We start from the raw sequence: 20993 nt of genomic DNA on the forward strand, positions 1-20993 counted from the left end.
ACCATTACACCATCAGAGTTTAACTATTTTTTTTGGGGGGGTGAGTGGTGGGGGTTGTAGTCAGCTGGGTGTCTGACGCATATGGAAACCCGTCACCGCGCTTAAGAGAATCCAATGCCTCCCACCTACGCATTTTTTAGATCTTAAATAAAACTTTGCAACGCTTCAGGAAGATGCGAGTCTCCAAGTGGGAAATACCAACAACAACTACAACAAAATTACATGTGTTTAGCGCCTTTCATGTCAGGAGGACGTCCCAAGGCGCTGGACAGTCAGTGTTTCGGAGCCGAGCTGGGGGTCGGGGTAGGAGAGGGGGGAGGGCAGTGGGGGGGGGGTGAAGCAGGGAGATCTAAAGCACGGTCGAAGAGGAGGGTCGTGAGACGTCTTGAACGTGGCGAGGGAGGAGGCAAGGCAGAGGGACTGCGGGATGGAGTTCCAGAGAGTGGGGGCAGAGTGGTGGGAGGCCTGCCCGCCAATGGTGGGGCTGGCGAGGCGTGGGACGCGAAGCAGGTCAGAGGCCGCTGAGCAGAGGGAGCGAGCAGGATGGTAGGAGGTTTGGAGGTCACAGAGATAGGGGGGAGCGAGGGCTTTGTTTCATAAGTTTCTTGTCGTTGCCAGTGCATGAATCCTCGGCTGTAATACATTAATACATTGTGCGTCTCCTCAATCAGTCTGCAGTGCTACGTGTGTCCTCTTGATGGCCTACCTCTTCAGACCAGCCTGATCTCAGGAAATTGTACTGTTGCTTTGCTCAACAAACCCAATGGCCCATGTTGCTCATTCAATAAAGCAGCTCATGCATTAAAATTAGGATCACTGAGTTGCAGAACAGAACATTTTGTGTAATGGCGCAAGGATTTCTGTCACACAGCAAGTGTTTGAAACCATCCTGTTGTTAACCCTTCGGGTTATCAATCTAAATGCAAATCAGGGGTCTCTTTCTCGCCCCACGACCACATCCGCCCCATCCCCTCCTCCCTCTCCTCATTCCCCCTCCCCTGTCTTACTCTGGGTCAGGGTTGAAGGCTGATTTTAAAAGATTATTAATGATTGCTGGAGAGAGTGGTGAGTACCACATGTTTTGGTTGTTGGGTCGCTCCCTCAATTGCAGGAAGCTTTTTGTTTGAAAGAATCTCCGAGGCGATGTGGTTCAGCTGAATTAGCTGCAATATTTCACTGACCAGTAAGTGTTGCTATTTTGGCACTTATAATGGGTGGGGCGGGAGAGAGAGAGAGAGGGATAGATAAAGAGAGAGAGAGAGAGAGAGAGAGGGGCGAGGAGGAAGGGAAGGGAGGTTTATTACTGTGTCAGCCTGGTGCAGTGGTAGCACTCTCGCCTCTGATTCAGAAGGTCGTGGCTTCAAATCCCACGTCGGGAACTCGGTATTATACAGTCTAAGCTGATGCTCCAATGGAGTGCTGGGGGAGTGTGTTGTGGCATTGTCAGAGGTGCCGTCCTTCGGATCAGACATCAAACCGATCTCCCCATCTCCCCGTTCAGGTGGACATTAAAGGTTCCGAGGCACTTCTTGAAAAGAGAAGGAAGTTTCCCTCTCTCCTGGTGTCTTGGCCAATAATCCTCCAAATAAAATTGGTCACTCGCTCCGCGGCTGTTTATGGGACATTGGTGAGCGCAAACTGGCTGTCACGTCTCTCCCATGGATATTTTGACCATGTGATAAGACGCTATATCAAATGCAAGGATTATTATCATTATTGTTATAATAAATTCACAGGGAGAAAGTCTGTAAACTCGGTAGAACAGTGAGGTTGAGAATTGCCCTTAGCGGATAAACTCTCAGTTAAAGAGCTCTGGGACACTGCCCTACTTGAGGAGCACAATATAAGTATGTTAAAATCCCTTGCCTCCTTCAAGACCCCTCTGTATAAAGTTGTTGTTATTGTTCCCTATGCTGTTATTCTCACGGGATGACCAGGGAGAGGTGAGCAGATTAAAATCACGCAGACAGAACTGCCTTGAAATAGATCTTCAGTACAGGCTGTGATTGTTGCCGGTGGGTTTGGCCAATGTATTATATCCACCGCCACCTCAGGTTAGCTCCAGGAAATATTTGTCCTGCAATTCCACCGAGCCTTCATTTCGAAGCTGTTTCTCGCTGCATTTCTTAAAGAACCGGCTTCCAAATTGTGAGCGGATTGAAGAATTTTTCTTAATTGTTGCCATCTCAACCTTTGAGACAAGATGGTTCCACAGGCTCAGACTAGGATGAATTTGGGGGATTCTTGACCCTGCACGGGCTCCATCTTGAGGCCATTCATTGCCTTAGATGCTAAGGTTGGGCCAAATTGTGGGCAATTCTCCATTTGTAGGTCGGTGGTGCCTGAAAAGAATATGGGAAAAGCGGTTCCCAAGTGGAATTCAATTGTTTTTCCAAGTTTCTTCAAGTTGTTAAATCCTAGGATGGATTTAGGGTCCGCGCTGAGGAAGCCTTGAGAGTAGAACAACAGCGTTCTCGTCTGTAGTTCCTCGTTCCCATCATTGTTGTGGATTTTCATCAGTGAACGTTTTAAACTGGTTGAATTGGTTATTGAGTCACATTTGGGGTGGCGAGTGAGGAGAAGGGGAGTGGGGAGTGGGAGCTAGGATTGAAAGGTGGTGGGGGCTGATTTGCATTGAGTCCACAACAGATCCCAAGGGATCATGTTTCACCCTCTTCTGGAAAACTCAAGCTCCCAGTGCAAAGCTCGGGACGGATTGATACGATTTAGGATTTTATTGAGCCTATCAGCCTGGGTTTCCGTAGGAAAAACAGGAATTGATTTGGAAACGTAGCTTCTCCCACGGGACGATTCCCCTCACGGGCAAAAAAAAATTGTTTTAAAAATGCGGTCACTCAATTTCCACCACTGTTTGTGGGGATGTCGCTGTGCAAATGGTCAGCCGCGTTTCGCCCGCAAAACGTACGTCAATTCACTCGACGGGTGCATTCTGCGAAGCGCTTTGAGACGTCTCGAAGACGTGATAAGGCGCCGTCTCGAAAAGAAAAAAGGGCGAGGATTATTTACGCTCGCAGCGGCAACTGAGGGCAGCGTGTTTCAATGAACAGCAGCAACGTTGTGTCTAGCGATGGAGCGTCTGATGCGATTGCGAGTCTGGTCAGGTTCCGTTATTTATTTCTTTGCCTTCTGCACAGCCGCACGCACGGGTCTGGGTCCGATTACTTGGAAATTACCTTGCAAATAGCACTGAAAAGCCGAGAGAGGTTACACGTGTGCCCTGATTGGCAAGCGTGTAGAGAAACGCAGTTCATCTGACAGTAGACAGACGCCGAAGACTCCTTTGGAGTCAATGGAGCAGAAGCCGTAAAAACGAACTGAAATGGGAGTTCGCTTAACTGGCAGCGCAGCTATAAAAGAAGTAATAATAATAATAATACTCCTTACATTTGATGTAACGCCTTTTGGGTCAGGAGGACGGACGTCTCAACCTGCCTCGCTGGAAAGTGCTGCGTTTGTAGGCGAACGAGCCACCACCACCATCAACAACAGCAACAGCTTGCCTTTATACAACGCCCCCCCCCTGCCACCCCCCCCTCCCCCGTCACGCAGGGTAGCATTCCAGAGCGCAACGGCGTGCTCAAGACTCGCCGCGATTGGAAAACCTCCGACACGCCTTCCCGCGTGACTTAAGCGCTCTACAAGTGCAAGCTGCTATCGTTATTCTCCAGACTAGGCGTCGAGCCCCACCCAGGCACCTTGCTCGGCCAGCGGAAACTACACCGTGGTCAACAGTAACGTTGCTTTTATTCGAGTCACGGGTGATAAGTAAGAGCTTGCATTGACACAACGCCTTTAATGCAAAATTAAATGCCCTGAAGCCTTCACCGCAGAGTATAATTGAACAGAAATGAAAGTGAACGTCGCACAGTTCTCAAGCTCTCTGCTGCTGGCTAGGGTCTCCCCTCGGAGCAGTAAACCTCTTGAAGCCAGTCTTCGCTCCGTAAGGGTAATAACTGCAGCGTGCCTGCTTGCAAATTGAGACCCTATTGAGGTCTCCCTTTTTTTTTTCTGGAAGCCTGTTCCTTTTTAAGAAATGCGGAAAAACAGCTTCCAAACCGGGCGCGGAATTGACCGATTTTCCACAATTCTGCTCCCTCCTCTACACCCCCACCCACCCCAGAGCCCAGCCCACAAAAAGCACTTTGAGACCGTCCTCCCGACATGAAAGGCGCTGTGTCAAATTGAAAGGATTGTTATGATTATGTGCTTAATAGTGACTCACTGAAACACTGTGTGTTTCAGAGACGGCGTGGGGGAAGGGAACGGGTACTTTGAAATGGTGCAAATGCAGTTCAGTGCTCATCATAGCAATATAGTAATAGTAGTAATAAGCTTTGCATTTGAGAAAGCGACTTATCATGCCGCTGAGCCATCTCTTAAGTGCTTCACAGAATGTACTGTAAAGTGAATTGACTCTGTATGTTGTGGGCGAAACATGGCTCAAGTGCATTCGTTATTCCAGCCTCCGTTAGCTGCTCGGAAGAGGGAGACGCCAACAGCTTTAAAGCATGGTACCTCGTTATTTTATCCTGTTAAGTCACCAGCACCCCCACAGAGGCCGTGCGAACAAAGCCACCTGATGCATCGCATTTCTCAGCTTGCGCTAAAACGCCCGAAAAGTCGCCGCGTCAGGCAATCGACCGCGACGTCCAAGGTCAAACAGCCTCCGGCCACGGTCACTCACGGAACCGAACAAGCGCTGTGACGGCAGCAATTTGTTGCGTGTTTCTTTTTCTTATTAAACTCACCATTTCCTGCCAGGGGTTTCACTCTCTGAAAGGTTCCGTTCTCGAGAGAAAAGCAATACATCGAAGGTGTATTATCCAGCTTTCTTGAACGGCTGATGTTTGAGCTCCGTGGTGGGGGGAAGGAGGGAAAGGCAGTGTGGATCCGTGACAGAGTATGGATTGCGACACACACTACATTTCTCCCTCTTACCCCTCCACCCTCACCCGCCACCTTAATATCTTTCAAGAACATCAAGAACATCTCCACTTACTTATATTGGATTTTTTTTTCACGCCACCAATGCATAGAGAGCAAATAAACTACTGTAGTCACTGAGAGCGAGCTGACAACCATACTCTCCTATTGCTACAGTGGACGCACTACATTGCAGCGCAGTTCTGTCGTGTATTGGTTAGAGCGCTCGCCTCGCAAGCGAGAGGACCCGGGTTCGATTCTCGGGCAGGACAAAACCTTAGGCAAAGTTTCCTTACTCCGCACGCCTCTGTTTAACTAGCGGTAAAGTAGGAACCCAACTGTTGGTTGATTGACAGATTGCTTTCCGGGGAGGAGGGGAATAATCCCTTCCAAAAAAACAAAATAACGATAATTTTTTTTAGCTGTAACAATGCGGCATTGACTTGGAAAGGATCGCAGTTTGGGACGATTCCAGTACACTGTGTGGCCGGCTATGCTGTCTATGACCGTTCAGTTCTGACCTCCACACTCGGCGAGACTTCGGCCTCTGTTGAAGACTTCAAGCGGGCCTGGGAGAAGCCCAGCACCAGCGGATTGATGAGCCAACGTGCGTGAGCCCCGGAGGTAACGAGCGCAAAACTCCGCAGCTCCCAGCGCGGAATCCCCTAGGCGAGGGGTGCGAGAACGGTCGTTTAAGCCTGAGGCGGAGTTCACACAAGACAAGAGTGGATGACCTTGCACAGGGAGCTGAATGAGAGCATTGGCAGCCATCCAGTCTCGCAGCATTCCCCTTTGAAGCTGCGTCTACGTTGAGCAACTGATATATTAATATAGTCACACACACATTGTTTTTGTTAACGTACCATTTAACAAACGTTTCCTGCACTCCCCTCTCGCCCGCAACCTTATTGACGGAAACTGCTGAGCTTTTGAAACAAATTGCCAATGCCTTTAATAATCTGTCGATTTACGCCAATATTTTGGCTCGATATTTCTTTATTGCCTGGCTGTTTATTGCAAAGGTTGCTCTTCGTAAGATTAGATTGAATGCTTCTCTGCCCTTTGCTTCGGATTGCCTGGTTTGTTCGGTCCTCCTTTGTAAAAAGAAAGAAAGAGAAACAGAGAGAGAGAGAGAAAAAAGGAGAATCAGAAGAAGAGAAAGAGAGACATGCAAATTCATTAATAAATAATAAATAATAGATTTGATAAATAATGAACCTGGTTGGCTTTGAGATCTGCTCCAAAAGCACGTTCGACTACAGACACTTTTTACTCTTAAGTTCATTCGGTGGTACATCTCCCCCGAGGTACATGAATCGCAGAGTTGGTTCATGAATTCATTCAAAAATAACACCCCCGCTTCCCATTTCTCTTTGATAACACACAAAAAAAAACAGAATAACGTGGCCGGGAAAAGTGTCTAGGAAAGAAATACCTGCAACAATAGTAGTAAGCCTGGCGTTTGACATAGCGCCTTATCACGTCATTGCGACGTCTCGCAGAATACATTGTAAAGTGCATTGGCTGTATATTTTGTGGGCGAATTCAAAAGAAATTAAAGCTAGAGCCGTGCCATTTAGGAGTGAAATCAGGAGGCGTTCTTTTTTCACTGCAAAAGGTAGTGGAAATCTGGAACTCTCTCTCTCTTTCCCTCCCCCTCCCAAAAGGCTATGTGGATACAGGGATCCACTCAAATTTCCAAGACTGAGCTGGATAGATTTTTGTTAGAAAAAAGGTATAGAGGGACATGGGGCAAAGGTGGGTATTTGGAGTTGAGGTACAGATCAGCCGTGATCTAATAGAATAGTGGAACAGACTGGAAGGACTGAATGGCCTACTCCTGTTCCTGTGTTCCTATGTAGGAGAAAGTGTTCTACCTACAGAAATGTGCAGTGGCCAATGTGGCAAAGCAGTTTTAAAGGGGACAGGTAAATGCTATGTAAGAAATAAATCCTTACGTTTGATCTAGCCCCGTCCACCTTGGGAGGATTATGGTGGGCGCATTAATTAAGTCTCAGTAAGGACACTGCACTGATTGCCTCTCTTGACTCCAGCTTCAGATTGAAAAGCTTTTGGGGCACAGCGTAGGCTGGAGGAAACTCTAGCGCTGTACGATGGAGGATGTGATTGGAGGGAGACTGGTTATAAGATCGTAAGACCCGGGGTCAGAGAGACAGAATATCCAAATGCTCTTCTGTGGTAGAGTCACGGAAGTAAATAATATAGAGGTAGCAATTTGTTCCGAATGGCTTGTTTCAACTGAAAAGGTCAGTTAATGGACAAGTGCCACTCAGGACTCCGAAAGCTTTGTGGTATCACAGGGAAAACATGAAGCCCTTCAGATTCTGAGCTTTTAGAACACAATGGTGCAGAATTTTTGATGATAATAATAATAATGATAATAATCCTTGCATTTGATGTAGCACCTTATCACGTTGTCGAGATGACTCAAAGTGCTTCACAGGATATACTGTAAAGTGCAGTGACTTTGTATTTTGTGGGCGACATGCGGCAGCCAGTTTGCGCCCAGCGACGTCCCACAAACAGCCACGGAGTGAGTGACCGATTTCATTTGGGGGATTGTTGGCCAGAACTCCGGGAGAGAGGGAGAAAGTCCCTCATTCCTCTTTTCAAATAGTGTTATGGGATCTTTATTAATTTAAAACAAGACGGAAGAGATCAGCATTAATGATTTACGGTTTTCTACGAAGGCATAACTTGAGATTCCCAGCTCCCGACCATGGTACAATTTCTCCAAAGGAACTGGAGAAATCCAATTATACTTAAATTATCACAGTAGTGCCCACACCCCACGCACAAACACACACACACATCTCGGCTGATGTCTTTGAAACCGACGTTAGTTTTAAACGCTCCGAGATATTATCCCGCACGAAGGAACGTTCTTGGAGTTTTGAGATTCCTGCGAGACAAATTGCTGGTGTTTTAATTGGTGTTTGCAGGAACAAAAAGGTGCGTCTCGCTATTTTGGGTCAGGTTTGGGGTTCCGGTTCCCCTCCCTTTCTTTCCTCCCCCTCCACCCCACCCACCAGCCCTCACCCCATCTCCTCCGCAGCACATTACCTCTCCTCCCTTTCTCCCTCAACCCCTCCTCACCGCACCCATCCCAACACGCTACAGAGAAAGAGAGACGGCGAGCGGGTAACTCTGTGGTTCGAGCTTCGCGCTTGAGTTAAAAAAAAATGGCAGGAACACTGAGAGGCTTTGTTTAGTCGGGAGGATACAGATGACATCTTCATTCAGCAGCAAAGTGTTTGGAAGTTTCTTCGATTACCATAAGAGGGAACGCCAACATTAATTAACAGTCGTATTAATATGTGGTTCACGAGAGCAGCTGCCTGAGTAAGTGAGTTATTTGTAACATTTCAGTAAGCAGAAGTGGATGAAGGCAATTTGATCTGTCAGCGTTGATTGGGAAAGTAATGAGTCTGGATTTGATAGGGCTGCTATTGATTCCAAATACACAGGCAAACAAATGGAAGAGCTTTAACACTGCGTGACTCTCACAACAGCTTGCGTCCGGGCTCCGTGTCTTTTCACTGCTTGTTCTCATTGTTTGTTCCTTTTCAATTTGTTTTCCTACTCCCAATTTTTTATTTTAAACCCTCTCCCCAGCCTCGTGCTGGGGTGCTGGCTTTTTCAGTTGACTTCTGGTAAATCCCACCCCCTCCCCTCCCTTCGAACTGCAGCCATCGTTATGTTCTCCTTCTCCTTCCCCCTCCCCAACCCCCAGCCCCCCCCCCCCACCCCAGAGTGACCTGAGACGTTACGCTACGCGAAGGGCGGTGTGATAAATGTAAGCTGCTGCTGTTGTCGTCGCAGTCGGTGTGCAGTTGCACGAGTGTGTGCACACGTCCAGTGCGTGTGTGGGTGTGTTTGTGTGCTTGTGTGCGCACACGTCCATGTGCGTGTGTGGGTGCGCGCACGCGTGTGCACGCGTCCGTGTGTGCGAGCGCGTGTTTGTGTGCGCGCATGCACACACGTCCATGTGTGCGCGGGCGCGCGTGCGGGCGTGTGCAATTGGGCGCGTACGCGCGGCTTTGGGCGAACGTGAGCGCGCGCGTTTTACGTGCGTGTGTGCGCACGTGCGTGGTGCGCGTACCTGGGCGAGCGTGCGCGCGCACGCGTGTGTGTCCGCAACTCATCTGCGCGTCCTGCTCATTAACAGGATGTAGATCCTTTGGGTATCATTGAGGACAATGAGCGCTTCACAGTGAATTAGCAAACAGTAATCCAATTGAGTGGCTCCAATGACATCACGGGCGGCTCGAGTGCTTTGTGTTAGTCAGCAGAACGCGGAGATTACATTACTGTCTGCAATTAATTGAGAGCGATCTGCGCTTTATCTGAGCTGAGTGACTGTTCCTCTACATTTGAAAGAAAAGCTTTATGCCACTCCATTTCCATTTCTCTCTGAATGGTGACACAAAACAAATAGTGCTATTGATTTTCTCCCAAGCACGGGCTGACGATATTTTGGATTTGTAACATAAGACATGCAGGCATTTTAGAGTTATGTCAAACGACCTGAATTCTTAACAGATTGATGTATACTCCTACCCCCCCCCCCACGCGCGCACACACTGTGCTGTGCACAATTGGCTGCCGCGTTTGCCCACAAATATAGTCAATTCACTTTAGTGTGTTCTGTGAAGCGCTTTGGGACGTCCTCCCGACGTGAAAAGCGCTATATCAAATGCAAAGATTATTATTATTATGTATACTCCTACCCCCCCCCACGCGCGCACACACTGTGCTGTGCACAATTGGCTGCCAAGTTTCGCTCACAAAAATGCAGTCAATTCAATTTACAGTACATTCTGTGAATTATTATTGTTCTGTGAAGCGCTTTGAGACGTCTCGAAGACATGATAAGTCACTATATCAAATACCAAGGATTATTATATATATATATATATTATATATCCCATGGCACTGGTCGAAAAGAGAAGGGAGTGTCACCCAGTGTCCTGGCCATCAATCCACTAAATAAAAAATTGGACTCTCACTTCACTTTAGCCTGTTTTGTGGGACATTGCTGGCTGTGGGCAAGTATAGTGCAGCGGCAGCCAATTAGGATTTAGTCCGCAGTCCAAATATAGTCGGTGGATTTGAGTGTCACGGCCGTAAATGTAAAATTAGATGCTAATGTTTTAAAAGACTTTTCTTTTTTAAAATGTGCATTATTTATCTTAGGCTGATTTTGACTTGCGCGTGTAAATTATGAATGATTTTATTTTCAATACAGGTGAACAAAATATCCCGAGATGCTCTTATCTCTCGCGCGCCACCTCAATTGAATTATTTGCCAAATGGGTATCTAATTCCCTCCTGCATTAGCTGACACAACATATTATCATTTATGTGTGTTGCGGCGATGTTGGGAAAGCCGAGGGATAAATCGTTTTGCTCCAGTGTCAGTTGCCATATTACTGTCGTTGACAGACAACACATGCTTCAGAGCGCCATCACTAAAAGGAGAGACTTGTCATTTCTCCTCCCCACCTCCCCCATCCTCCTTTCCCATTCCCCTCCCTCGATAGCCCAGTTGGAATAGAAGCACATTGCCAGGTCCACGTACGTACACACCAGAGCTTCGCAGGTCTGAGCCCCTGTTCAGAGAATGCTAATAATTAATCTCAGTGGAGGAAAAATAACAAATTGCGCCTTTCGCGTCGGGAGGACATCCCGAGCTATTGCATCGACCTTCGGGAAATCTTTTCGCTCCTTAGCTCCAGCCCGAGGCTCCCTGTTAATAATAATCGTCACGCTAATCCTTATGTTTGACGTGGGGCCTGTCACCTCGGGAGGACGGCTCGAAGCGCTTCACAGGATTCACTGTAAAGCGTAGTGACTGAATCGCGATGTGGGATCATGAACGCTCAAATGAAGGGGCGCAGATGGGACCTCGGTTTAATGTCTCGTCTAAAGGACGGCGCCTCTGACAATGCAGTGGTCTTTCCCTGCCTCCCCCGCTCCCCCCCCCAGCCACGCACCCCCCCCCCCCACAATGCCTTCGCGATCGTTTGCTCGTATTTTCTACCAGCGCTGATCAGAATGCAGCGAGCAGTTCCCAAGGGTCACGTATCCTACGATGAAGGTGAATTGCATTTTCCGGAGAGCGTTGCAGATATATTTGCCGTGCGCGCGTGTCTACGTCTGCGTGCGTGTGTGTGTGCGCGCGTGTGTGCGCGCGTGTGTGCGCACACGTGATGACAGTGCTTTGCCATGGATGGCACCAGTTCCATTACTATTAACGCTAATGATTGCTAAAGCTGCATTTTTGGAATACAAATGGAGATTAGATTAGGAAGGTGCAAGTTCAGTCGATTTCGGCACCGCAGCCAGTGCCTGGGTGTCTGTACATTACTCTCCCGGACAGCAGTCGCCACACTGCAGGCTATCTGCTCCTCCGAACTAACTAGCTCAGCCTGCGCACGGCATCTCGTCATTTATCATGTGCGAACCTGCTGAATCCTTCGTACCGCTGCACAAAACAAGTGGCACCACGGATACGCTGGGAAAGCTTCGTGGTGTGTGTGTGTTTGTGTGTCGCGCGTGTGAGTTGTGCGGTTGAACGCGTGAGTGTGCGCGTGCCTCTGTCTGTGTTTGTGTGTGTGTGTGTGCGCGCGCGTGTCCTTTTGACTGCTGCGTTTCGCCCACAAAATATACAGTCAATTCGCTTTACAGTATATTCCGTGAAGCGCTTTGAGACGTCTCGAAGACGTGATTCAGTCTGTCTGTGTCTGCGTCGTGTGCTTGTGTGCGCACGAGAGTTTGAATCCAGTTGTATCCAAGTAATAAATGCCTCTTGTCTCTCAGCTCTTCACTGTGCTGACGTCCTTTATTGCGAAACTCTTCCACTAATGATGTGACCGATTGAAATAAATAGAACACAAATAAATTTTAACAAAGGATTCACTGCAATTTGTGGGCAAACGCAGCCGCCAATTTGCCCACAGCTCTCACCTACTTCACATAACCCATCCTGTTCGCTCCACCATCGGCAGTCGGGCCTTCAGCTTTTCTGCCCCCACCCTCTGGAACTCCAGCCCTCCGCCTTGCCCCCTCCCTTGCCTCCTTCAAAGCTCGTCTCAAGACCTTCCTCTTCGACCGTGCGCCGCTACTCCTCTCCCATCCATCCACCATTGCAGGGTAAACTTTCAGCCATTCACTATTCCCACCCGACACTCTTAACCTGTGCCCCCAGCCCACCCGACCCTCTTCCCTTCAATGGTATTTCCCCCCCTCCCACACTAGTTCCATTCTGTACCCCCCTCCTCCTTCCCCCCACCCCCCACACCCCCACTCCGTCATCTCTCACTCCCTCCCTCTCTCCCTCCCCACCCATCCTCTTCAACATCTCCCCAGCTCGGGTTCCCAGCCAGCTGTGTGAAGCACTTTGAGGTATCCTCCCGACATGAAGAGTGCTGTCCTGAATAAATATTCCATCGCATTGTAAGATGGTCCCTTTAAAATATATGTGTGCGCGGTGTGTGTGTGTGTGTGTGTGTGTGCATGTGGCGTATTTGTATGCAGGTGTGCGTATGTGTACAGTGTGTGTGAGCAGTGTGTGTGGTGCGTATGTGTGTGTGGCATGCTTATGTGCAGGTGTGTGGTATGGTGTGTGTGTGTGTGTGTGCGAAGGGAAAACTGCGGACTTTTCATTACAGGTTTGCCGCGATATTTTTTGTGAAAAGAAAGATCGTCCTTCCTTTCCTTCCTGCCGTGGAAAGACCGAAGCTTGCGAAAGCCATGCGATTTGCAGGCGATGAAATTGCCCCAGCCTGAGTTTCAATCCATCGACTGACAAGCCAACTGACTGACAAGCTAATGTTTTTAAACACCCTGGGCACCCTCGCGTGATTGACACACAGTCACTGCGATCGAATTTCAGCAATGGCTTCTAACTCACCAGCAAGTAATAAAGAAACTAAAGGCAGATGAAACGTGACCCTGGGTTTCAGATTCAACTCCAACAGTAACGTACAGCCCGGCACAAGGCAGTATGTGTATCAGCGCTGTACAGCTAATTGCTTATTCTGTATTGCGTTCACTGCTTTGGATCTCTCTCTCTCTCCCCCTCTCTCTTTTTTTCCTCCGCATTTCCGTTCACTTCATCCGAGACGGCCTAATTTCCCCGAGGAAAAAAAAAAGGCACGGTCACTCCACTTGGGAGTGAAATCCTGCAAAGGGCTTTGAGATGTCCGTCCTACTGACGTGAAAGGCGCTGTGGAAAGATTATTATTGTTATTTGTATGACATTAGATGGTTCTCGATTCCTAGACGTACATTAATAAACATTGAATTTGACAGTGTTGCTTCTGAATTCCCCTGTGACGCTAATTCAAAGCTGTCAAATCTGCTAATATAAAATGAACTTTTAAAAAAATAATAATTTCGTCACTCAATGCACGACTGTTTGTGGGGACGCCGCTGTGCGCAATTGGCTGCCGCGTTTCGCCCACAAAATACACAGTCAACTCGCTTTACAGTATATTCTGTGAAGCGCTTTGAGACGTCTCGAAGATGTGATAAGGTGCGATATCAAATAGCAACGCTTATTATTATTATGATCATTCAGTCTGTAAGATAGTCAGTCTGAAAGCCTGTCAGTCTGTAAGTCAGTAAGTTTGCTTGTATGTCCGTCTGTGTGTAAGTCAGTTAGTCCGCAACTCGGTCTGTCTGTAAGTCACTCTAAGCCAAGGCCTTCCGTATCGATAACATTTAATGATGATACAGCCTTGCAGTCGGAGTCTGTGGTCTTACCAGTGGCTGAGCGACAGAATCGCTGCTTGATCATTGCCAGGCAGCACACTGTGTCTCATTACAGCTAATTCAACTTGCATTATTCCAATTCTACTCTCACAGTTGGATTTAATAAGCTGGTTGAAAGAGAGTTGTCTGCCCTCGCGCTACCTACACCATCCCTATCCCATCATGACCAACAATTGAGAAGGACAACCTTTGCTATTTCCCCCACTGCCCCCATTCCCGCCCCACCAAAAAGGACAGCGCGTCTGACAATACAACATTCCCCCCCCCTCACCCCCAGCTCAGCCTTGACGCTGTGAGTTCAAAGTCTTGACGTAGGGGATTTGAACCCACAATCTCTGGACTCGGAGGCGAGAGCTCTACTGACCGAGCCAGGCGAGGCTGATGGCTGGTGAAATCATTGACTTCACTGGCTTAGTTGCTTGACCTCCGAGCGAGTGCTAGAGCAGTAAGATTGAGCAAATTGCTCAAGCAGTTTCAGTACTGCTTTAAGCCTGGGCTATTGTTTGTATTCTTAAAGGACTGCGCTCACTCTCGCAAACTCCCATTATTATTCCTGGATACCGTGGTAGGAAAAGCGAGAGTCTTTAAAATGAGGAGAAAGGAACCGAATAGGTCCGTTAACAATAACTTGCGTTTATATTATTGCAATCGGCGTTTCACCCACAAAACACACAGTCAATCCACTTTGCAGTATATCCTGTGAAGCGCTTTGATACGTCTCAATGACATAATAAGGCGCTGTATCGAATGCAAGGATTATTATTATTATATAGAGCCCTTCAAACAGAGCAGTGTCTCAGAGCGACGGATTAAATAGTGCATAGTGCTGCTGGGTTTTTATTTGGCTCTCTTGTTTTTGGGAAAAACGTTGTCCCTTGTGATATCGTGCGCCTTCCCCTGTCAACCCGCCATCGCAGGTCACCTCAATCAGTTCCGGTCTCCTCGCTTAGATCCGCTGAACTCAGCGGGTATCGCTGGCAGGCCTGTGGATTTAATCCTAGCTCTGCCGATGTTTGCAATGGGCTTTGCAGAGTTCAGTGAATTAAATTTTTATTTGACCAGGCGAGCAAACAGCAGCGAGTCCCAGGGTATCTCAATGACACCGGGTCAAGATGCACGACAGTCATCTACGACAGCTTTCTGATTTCACGCCGCGGGAGGAATTGCGGTCTGCGCTCTCTCACTACTACTCTCAGGGCTCCTGATTACCCAGGTTTGCCTTTGGCAATCACCGCCGCAGGAATGTGTGTCTCTCTCTATCAAAGGTACGGCACGGCACAACTAGTCACTCTCCACTGCCGGCTGATCACTGCTTTATTATTCACAGCCGGAAGGAAGGAACTGACACCACTTCGATACCAAAATTCCACCTCGTCTTAATAACGATAACAATAATAATCCTCGCGTTTGATACAGCGCCTTATCGCGGCTTCGAGACGTCTCAAAGCGCTTCACGGAATGCGCCGTAAAGTGCTAGGAACTGTGTGTTTTGTGGGCGAAACGCGGCAGCCAATTGCGCTCAGCGAGGGAAGGGGGTTGCTGTCTCTCTCTCCTGTTGCTCTCGTGGCCAACAGTCCCCCAAATCGAAATGGGTCGTTCGCTTCACAGCTTTTCCCGGGTCATCGCTGCACGCGACTGACTTACCGCATTTCGCCCACGAAATACACAGTCACCATTCTTTACGGTAAAATCCTGCAAAGCGCTTTGAATGTCCTGCCGATGCGAAAGATATTGTACCAAATGTAAGGTTTAATATTAGAGAGATTGGGTCAATGCAAAATCGTGCGTCTATACGTGATAAGGTGCTATATCAAATGCAAGGATTATTATTATTATATTATTATTATAGTGGGACCAGTGCTCCGAGATGCTATCCTGCATGAAGGGCGCTATTTAAGTGCAAGTTGTCGTTGACCCACTGCCATTTTATCTTACGTTCATTTCGCATCAGGTAAAATGTTCGATGGATGATTGGAAAAGTGCAATACAAAGTAAACCACGGTTTAATTATGCTCCAAAGGTCCTTCCGCACTATCGGTCTCTGTTAATCCTTTTAAGCTGCCTCCCATTGATCCTCCAGTGGTCTCCTTATCTGAAATATGTTCTTCCTTCGCAGTATTAAATTAATGATTGTGGACGAGCTCCAAATTGACACTTGTTGCACCCAAGAGGGACTTGGTAGCTCCATTAATGAGATCGAAATAATTCTCTCCCTCTTTTCCCATCCTCATCGCCCCTCCATCTCTCGTCACCAGTTGAACGCAAATAATATAGTTAAGGATCAGCGAAAGTGACCAGTTTTTTGGGGGAAAAGAAAATGGCCTGGATTGACAGATGCATGTCAGATCCGAGCAGCAGGTCTGTATCGAATGTTCGGAGGCTATAAGTTGCCTGTGTCTATCGGGTCCTTCATTAGTCTAAGAGTGCAACTGCTGCGTTAATAAGCAAAAGTGAAACTGGAGCATAGCTGCTGAAATGGTGGAGAAACCAAAGCTCTCGATCTCCGGGATAAAAAAAGCAAAGCTCCTGGATTTACTGCAAAGGGTAGCCCTTTGCAAATGTGATTACTGTAGTTGTTAAACTAAGAAATGCAATAGACTGGGATGCTCGGAGACAATCGAAGGTTTCGTGGCCCTTTGGGGATTGTCATCCAAATAGAAACAGTGTTCACAGTGTAGAGATTCAGTAATCAGATTTACTGTGTAAAGCGGAGACAGGTCAAACAATGGCACTGAATTGGTTCCGACTGAGCAACAACAACTCGAATTTATATATCAGGCCTTCACAGGGGGTAGTGACTCAAAGCGCTTAATGCTGGCGGAGCTTGATGCTGAGCCAGTCCTATGGTGGAAAGCCTACTCTCTTTTAGGGTCACTTTCTTACGATTTCCATCCCACCAAAAAAATAACCATAGATTTACTTTCCCTTGTTTACAAAGTTTCCTTTTGTGGGATTAGCTGATTGATTTGACAGCCGCTGTGTATTAATGCCGGAGCAAATTGAGACAAAATAATTACAGAAATTGCAACCGGGCCCCTTGTGGGTCTCAGCTCTGACTATAGATTTAAATACGGACTTGCAAAATGGACTTGCGGTGCTTCTAAATCACTTATCCTGATATTGATTTATTCTTTAAGAAAAAATTGATCTCATTAACAATTAACCAACATTTTCAGCCTCTCCTTTGGTGCAAAATATTAAACGCATTGGATTTTCTCATTCTTTCTAATCACAAAACTGGCTTTCAAATCGCACAAATGTAGAACTCGTAATAACGTTCCTCAGGGCCAGTTTTTTTTTGCTAACTGAGTTGTTTGGGTTGTCCAACTTGGAGCTTGATTTATTTTCCAATCAATGGTTTGTTCTATAAGTGCAATGGCCTTGAGTCATGACTCTAAGAATTAATGAGCACTTGGGAAACCTAATTTCCTTCTAGAGGCCAAATGCCAAATGAATTAGAGTGACACTTGTATGTGCTGGACTTTGGTCTCAAGGGTGAAGATTCTAATCATCATAATAATAATAATTAATAATAACAACAACTTGAGTTGATGTAGCGTCCCTCACGCATTATTGAGTGCCTGATAATAATGTGAAACAAACATTGCTCCTATCATCATCGGCGCAACTGGGACTGTTAATAAGTCTATTCAAAGACGGCTTGCAAAGATACCTGGTGAACAATATGCCAACCTCCTGCGAAAGGTAGCTACGGTATTTTAGGAAGCTCAAATATATTAAGAAAAGTAACATCCATTCCCATGTAAAGTGGCAGCGTTATTGGGCCTACCTGACCCATCACTGAAAACCATTTAGAAATTACCTCTGCAGAGTGAATTAAACTGCAATAACAATAACACTTACATTTGGGTTACACTGTCTTTCAATCCGAAAGCGTCTCACAGGATATACGTTATTGCGAAGTGCAATGACTGTGTGTTTTATGGACGAACGTTAGCAGCCATTTTGTGCACAACAATGTCCCGACCAACAATTCCTCAGTTCAACTCGGTCCTTCGCTTCGTGGCTGTTTGTGGGACGTTGCTATTGCTGCAAATTGGTCGCCACGTTCGCCTATGAATTACACAGTCACTACACTTGATAGTAAATCCTGCGAAACACTGTGAATCGCTTTGCAACCTCCGCCTGACTTGAAAGGTAGACGGGGATCTCGGTTTAATGTCTCAACCACAAAGAACACATATTGCGTTATGTTTGTCTTTTTTGCTGGGGTGGGGGGTGGGAGGTGGGGGGAGGTCAGAGCGGGGGGTGGGGGGGTTGGGGGTGTGGGGTGGGTATTTACGGACGATGGAAAACGTACACACAGTATTGAGAAAACTCGAAATTAGCTTTTAAATATGATTTATGGCGTCGTTACTGGCCCCAGTGATACGACTAACTGCTGAAACAAATTAAAAAGCCTTGGGAAAAAAAAGATAAAACAGTTTCAATACCATAAAAGAAAAAAAATGTTATCTATAAAAAGCTGCCAGCAGTCTCTTAATCCTGGCAAAACAATTCATTTGTTTCTGCCCCTCCCGCCACCCCGTCCCCGTCCCCGCTAACATTTTAGCCACTGGTACTTTTGGAGCCATCATTGTAGCAATCCTGCGTGTTGAGATGCGATGACGTTGATGCAGTCTGCAGGTTTTTAAAAAGAAACTGTGCAGCAAGCCTTCCAAAGCATAAGTAAGCGGCGACGTGCTTAACAAGGCGATGTTCCAATGACGCAAAGGCACCCAGCAATTAAGCCAAATGAGGCATCTATTCGCTGCACTCAATTCGCTGCAAAGAGGCGATCTGTCCTCTCAAACCCCGCAAATAGGCAGCTCCGAGTAACGGAAGAAATCGTCAAAATTAATGCGATCTCCGATTTAGCCCCGCAAAACGTTCAGTCGATTCACTTTACGGCGTATTCCGTGAAGCGGTTTGAGATGTCTCGAAGACGTGATAAGGCGCTGTATCAAATGGATATCAAGGAGTATTATTATTATTAATCCGATGATAGCCCGACTCACCAGGTTGCAAGGTTGGTTCTAAGTGAGGAACGTCCTTTGGTGCATTGTACCCCTTCCATCCACGACACCTGGCCCACCCCCACCCCATCCATCCGGCACAGCATCCAGCTGTTTCTTAAACAAAACCAATGACCCTGACCTCAACCACCTGTCCTAGTAACTCCCTCCCCTCATCCCTGTCGTGAATCGCCCTCTCGGTTAACCATACGTTGGAGTCAAAACGCAAGATTTCTAATGGGATTCCTCAATGAGAAATCCGAGAAACTACTTCTACTAATAATAATTATAATACTTGCATTTGACTTAGTGCCTCATCACGTTGTCAAGACGTCTCAAAGCGCTTGGCAAAATATAATGTAAAAGGGGGATTGACTGTATATTTTGCGGGCGAAACGCGGCAGCCAGTTGCGCACAGCAGCGTCACCACAAACAGTCGTGGTTCTTATTTTAGACCTTGTTTATCCTTAACCCGCTTTAGCTCTATGTAAAAAAATTTTTTGCCAGTTTGAGAATGAGAAGCATTCCATTTAGCTCTTCACCAGTGAGCTAACCAAGGCCTGAGCTATCGGGTATATCCACATGAGAAAGCAGGGTATTGAGTGGATTCTGCAAATTAATTCACAGTCCGGTTGGATCTAGTGAATAATTGGCCCCTCTTTGAAAAGAAAACTCTGCCACTATTTGTTAGGCAAACTCAAAAAATAAGGCCAAGAGCTATGACCAATTTTCTTAAATGCAATTTGTTGAGCCTAACAATTTGTTAAATGCTGAAAGAAGTAAGGCTTCATTCTGTTTCTGCCACCCCCACACTAGTTTATCGCAGCAGAAGTCATTCTCTTTCTCTCCCTCTCTCACACTCTCTCTCACTTTCTCTCTCTCTCTCGCTCTCTCTCTCTTGAGTGATGAGATTATTACCCCCGGAAAAGCGATCCACCACATTGACTAAGAAACGAGTTCCTACATCCTGCTATTTAAACAGAGACGTGTCTAATAATCAAACTTGCCTAACGTTTCGCGCTGCCCGGAAATCGAGCCCAGGTCCTCTCGCTTGCGAGGCGGTTGCTTTAACAAATACGCTACAGGACTCCACAAAGTAAAGTGAAAGGATTTTGATGTGGCTTATTGATCATTCAATGAAGGTTCCCAATCAATGTGAAGCCATCATCAAAATAGCTAATCAAATCCTTGAGGGCATTTGGTTATAATTAAAGTATCCAATGCAAGGATGGTTATTAATATTATTATTGTTATAAGTCAAAAGGACGTCTTATCTTGTTTGCATCCTGGGCGAGGCAGGGTTTGGGATGTTATGTACAGTTTTGTACACCGTGCCTTCAAAGCGACATTGAAACATTAGTGAAGAGCAGCGGGAATGATATCGACACTTTAAGGGCTGAACGTTTTTTTTCCCCGATGGAAATAGATTGCGGGAGGATGTGCTACCAGGATGGAGAGGACTTTATTCTGGCAGAATGATGAATGTGGAGCTGAGAAGAAGCTTGTGGAAAATACCTCCTTTCTATTGGAATCTAACAAGAGTGCTTCCAACCCTTTTCCTTCGGTGTGTGGAGAGAGAGCACATTGATCCATATTCCACATGTTAATACTGTAGTATTCTTGGATGGCAGTGAAAGAAGGAGATGCAACAATAATAATAATTAATAATAATAATAATAATGATCCTTACATTTGATTTTGCGCCTTTCAAGTCAGGGGGACGTCTCACAGGATATACGTTAAAGTCTAATGACTGTATATTTTGTAGGGGAATGTGGCAGTCAGTTTGGACACAGCAATAATGCCCCACAATCAGACATGAAATGCACAACCAGTTTTTACTTGAGGACACAGGGAGAAAAAATGCAGCCCCCCCGCCCCCCAGCTTTGCACTGGAGCATCTTGAGGCGTTGTACAAACACAGAATACATTTTACAGCAAATCCAGTGAAGCGGTTTGAGTAGTGTCGAGCAAGTGATAGCCAACAATTACTTGCGTTTATAAAGTCCTCTTCACGTGATCTCAATTGCAAGGATTATTATTTCCCCCCACCCCCACATTCCTTGTTCGCCAAAGTACATCTCATCTGTGACCTTGTGAGCTCGTTCAGTCCTATTCTCATCTCTTTGTGCAGAGAAACCAGAATGAGATGTAATGCTCTAAGTATGCTCTGATTAATTCTCTATTGAACATCAATGTTCCTCTCCCGAACAGCCGTTTATACAACATGAGCTT

The 20993-nt window shown here is 46.7% G+C and overlaps 1 long non-coding RNA gene across 1 annotated transcript; it reads left to right on the forward strand.

Annotated features, from left to right (window-relative positions):
- Window positions 1-1058: 1058 nt before the first annotated feature.
- LOC103183350 lies at window positions 1059-13102 on the forward strand. The gene is made up of 3 exons (XR_006085340.1): window positions 1059-1183; window positions 5367-5568; window positions 12639-13102. It is a non-coding gene; the product is annotated as an uncharacterized LOC103183350 (long non-coding RNA).
- Window positions 13103-20993: the final 7891 nt, after the last annotated feature.

The sequence above is a fragment of the Callorhinchus milii genome, unplaced genomic scaffold (assembly GCF_018977255.1).
Source record: "Callorhinchus milii isolate IMCB2004 unplaced genomic scaffold, IMCB_Cmil_1.0 Scaffold10, whole genome shotgun sequence".
NCBI classification, from domain to species: domain Eukaryota; kingdom Metazoa; phylum Chordata; class Chondrichthyes; order Chimaeriformes; family Callorhinchidae; genus Callorhinchus; species Callorhinchus milii.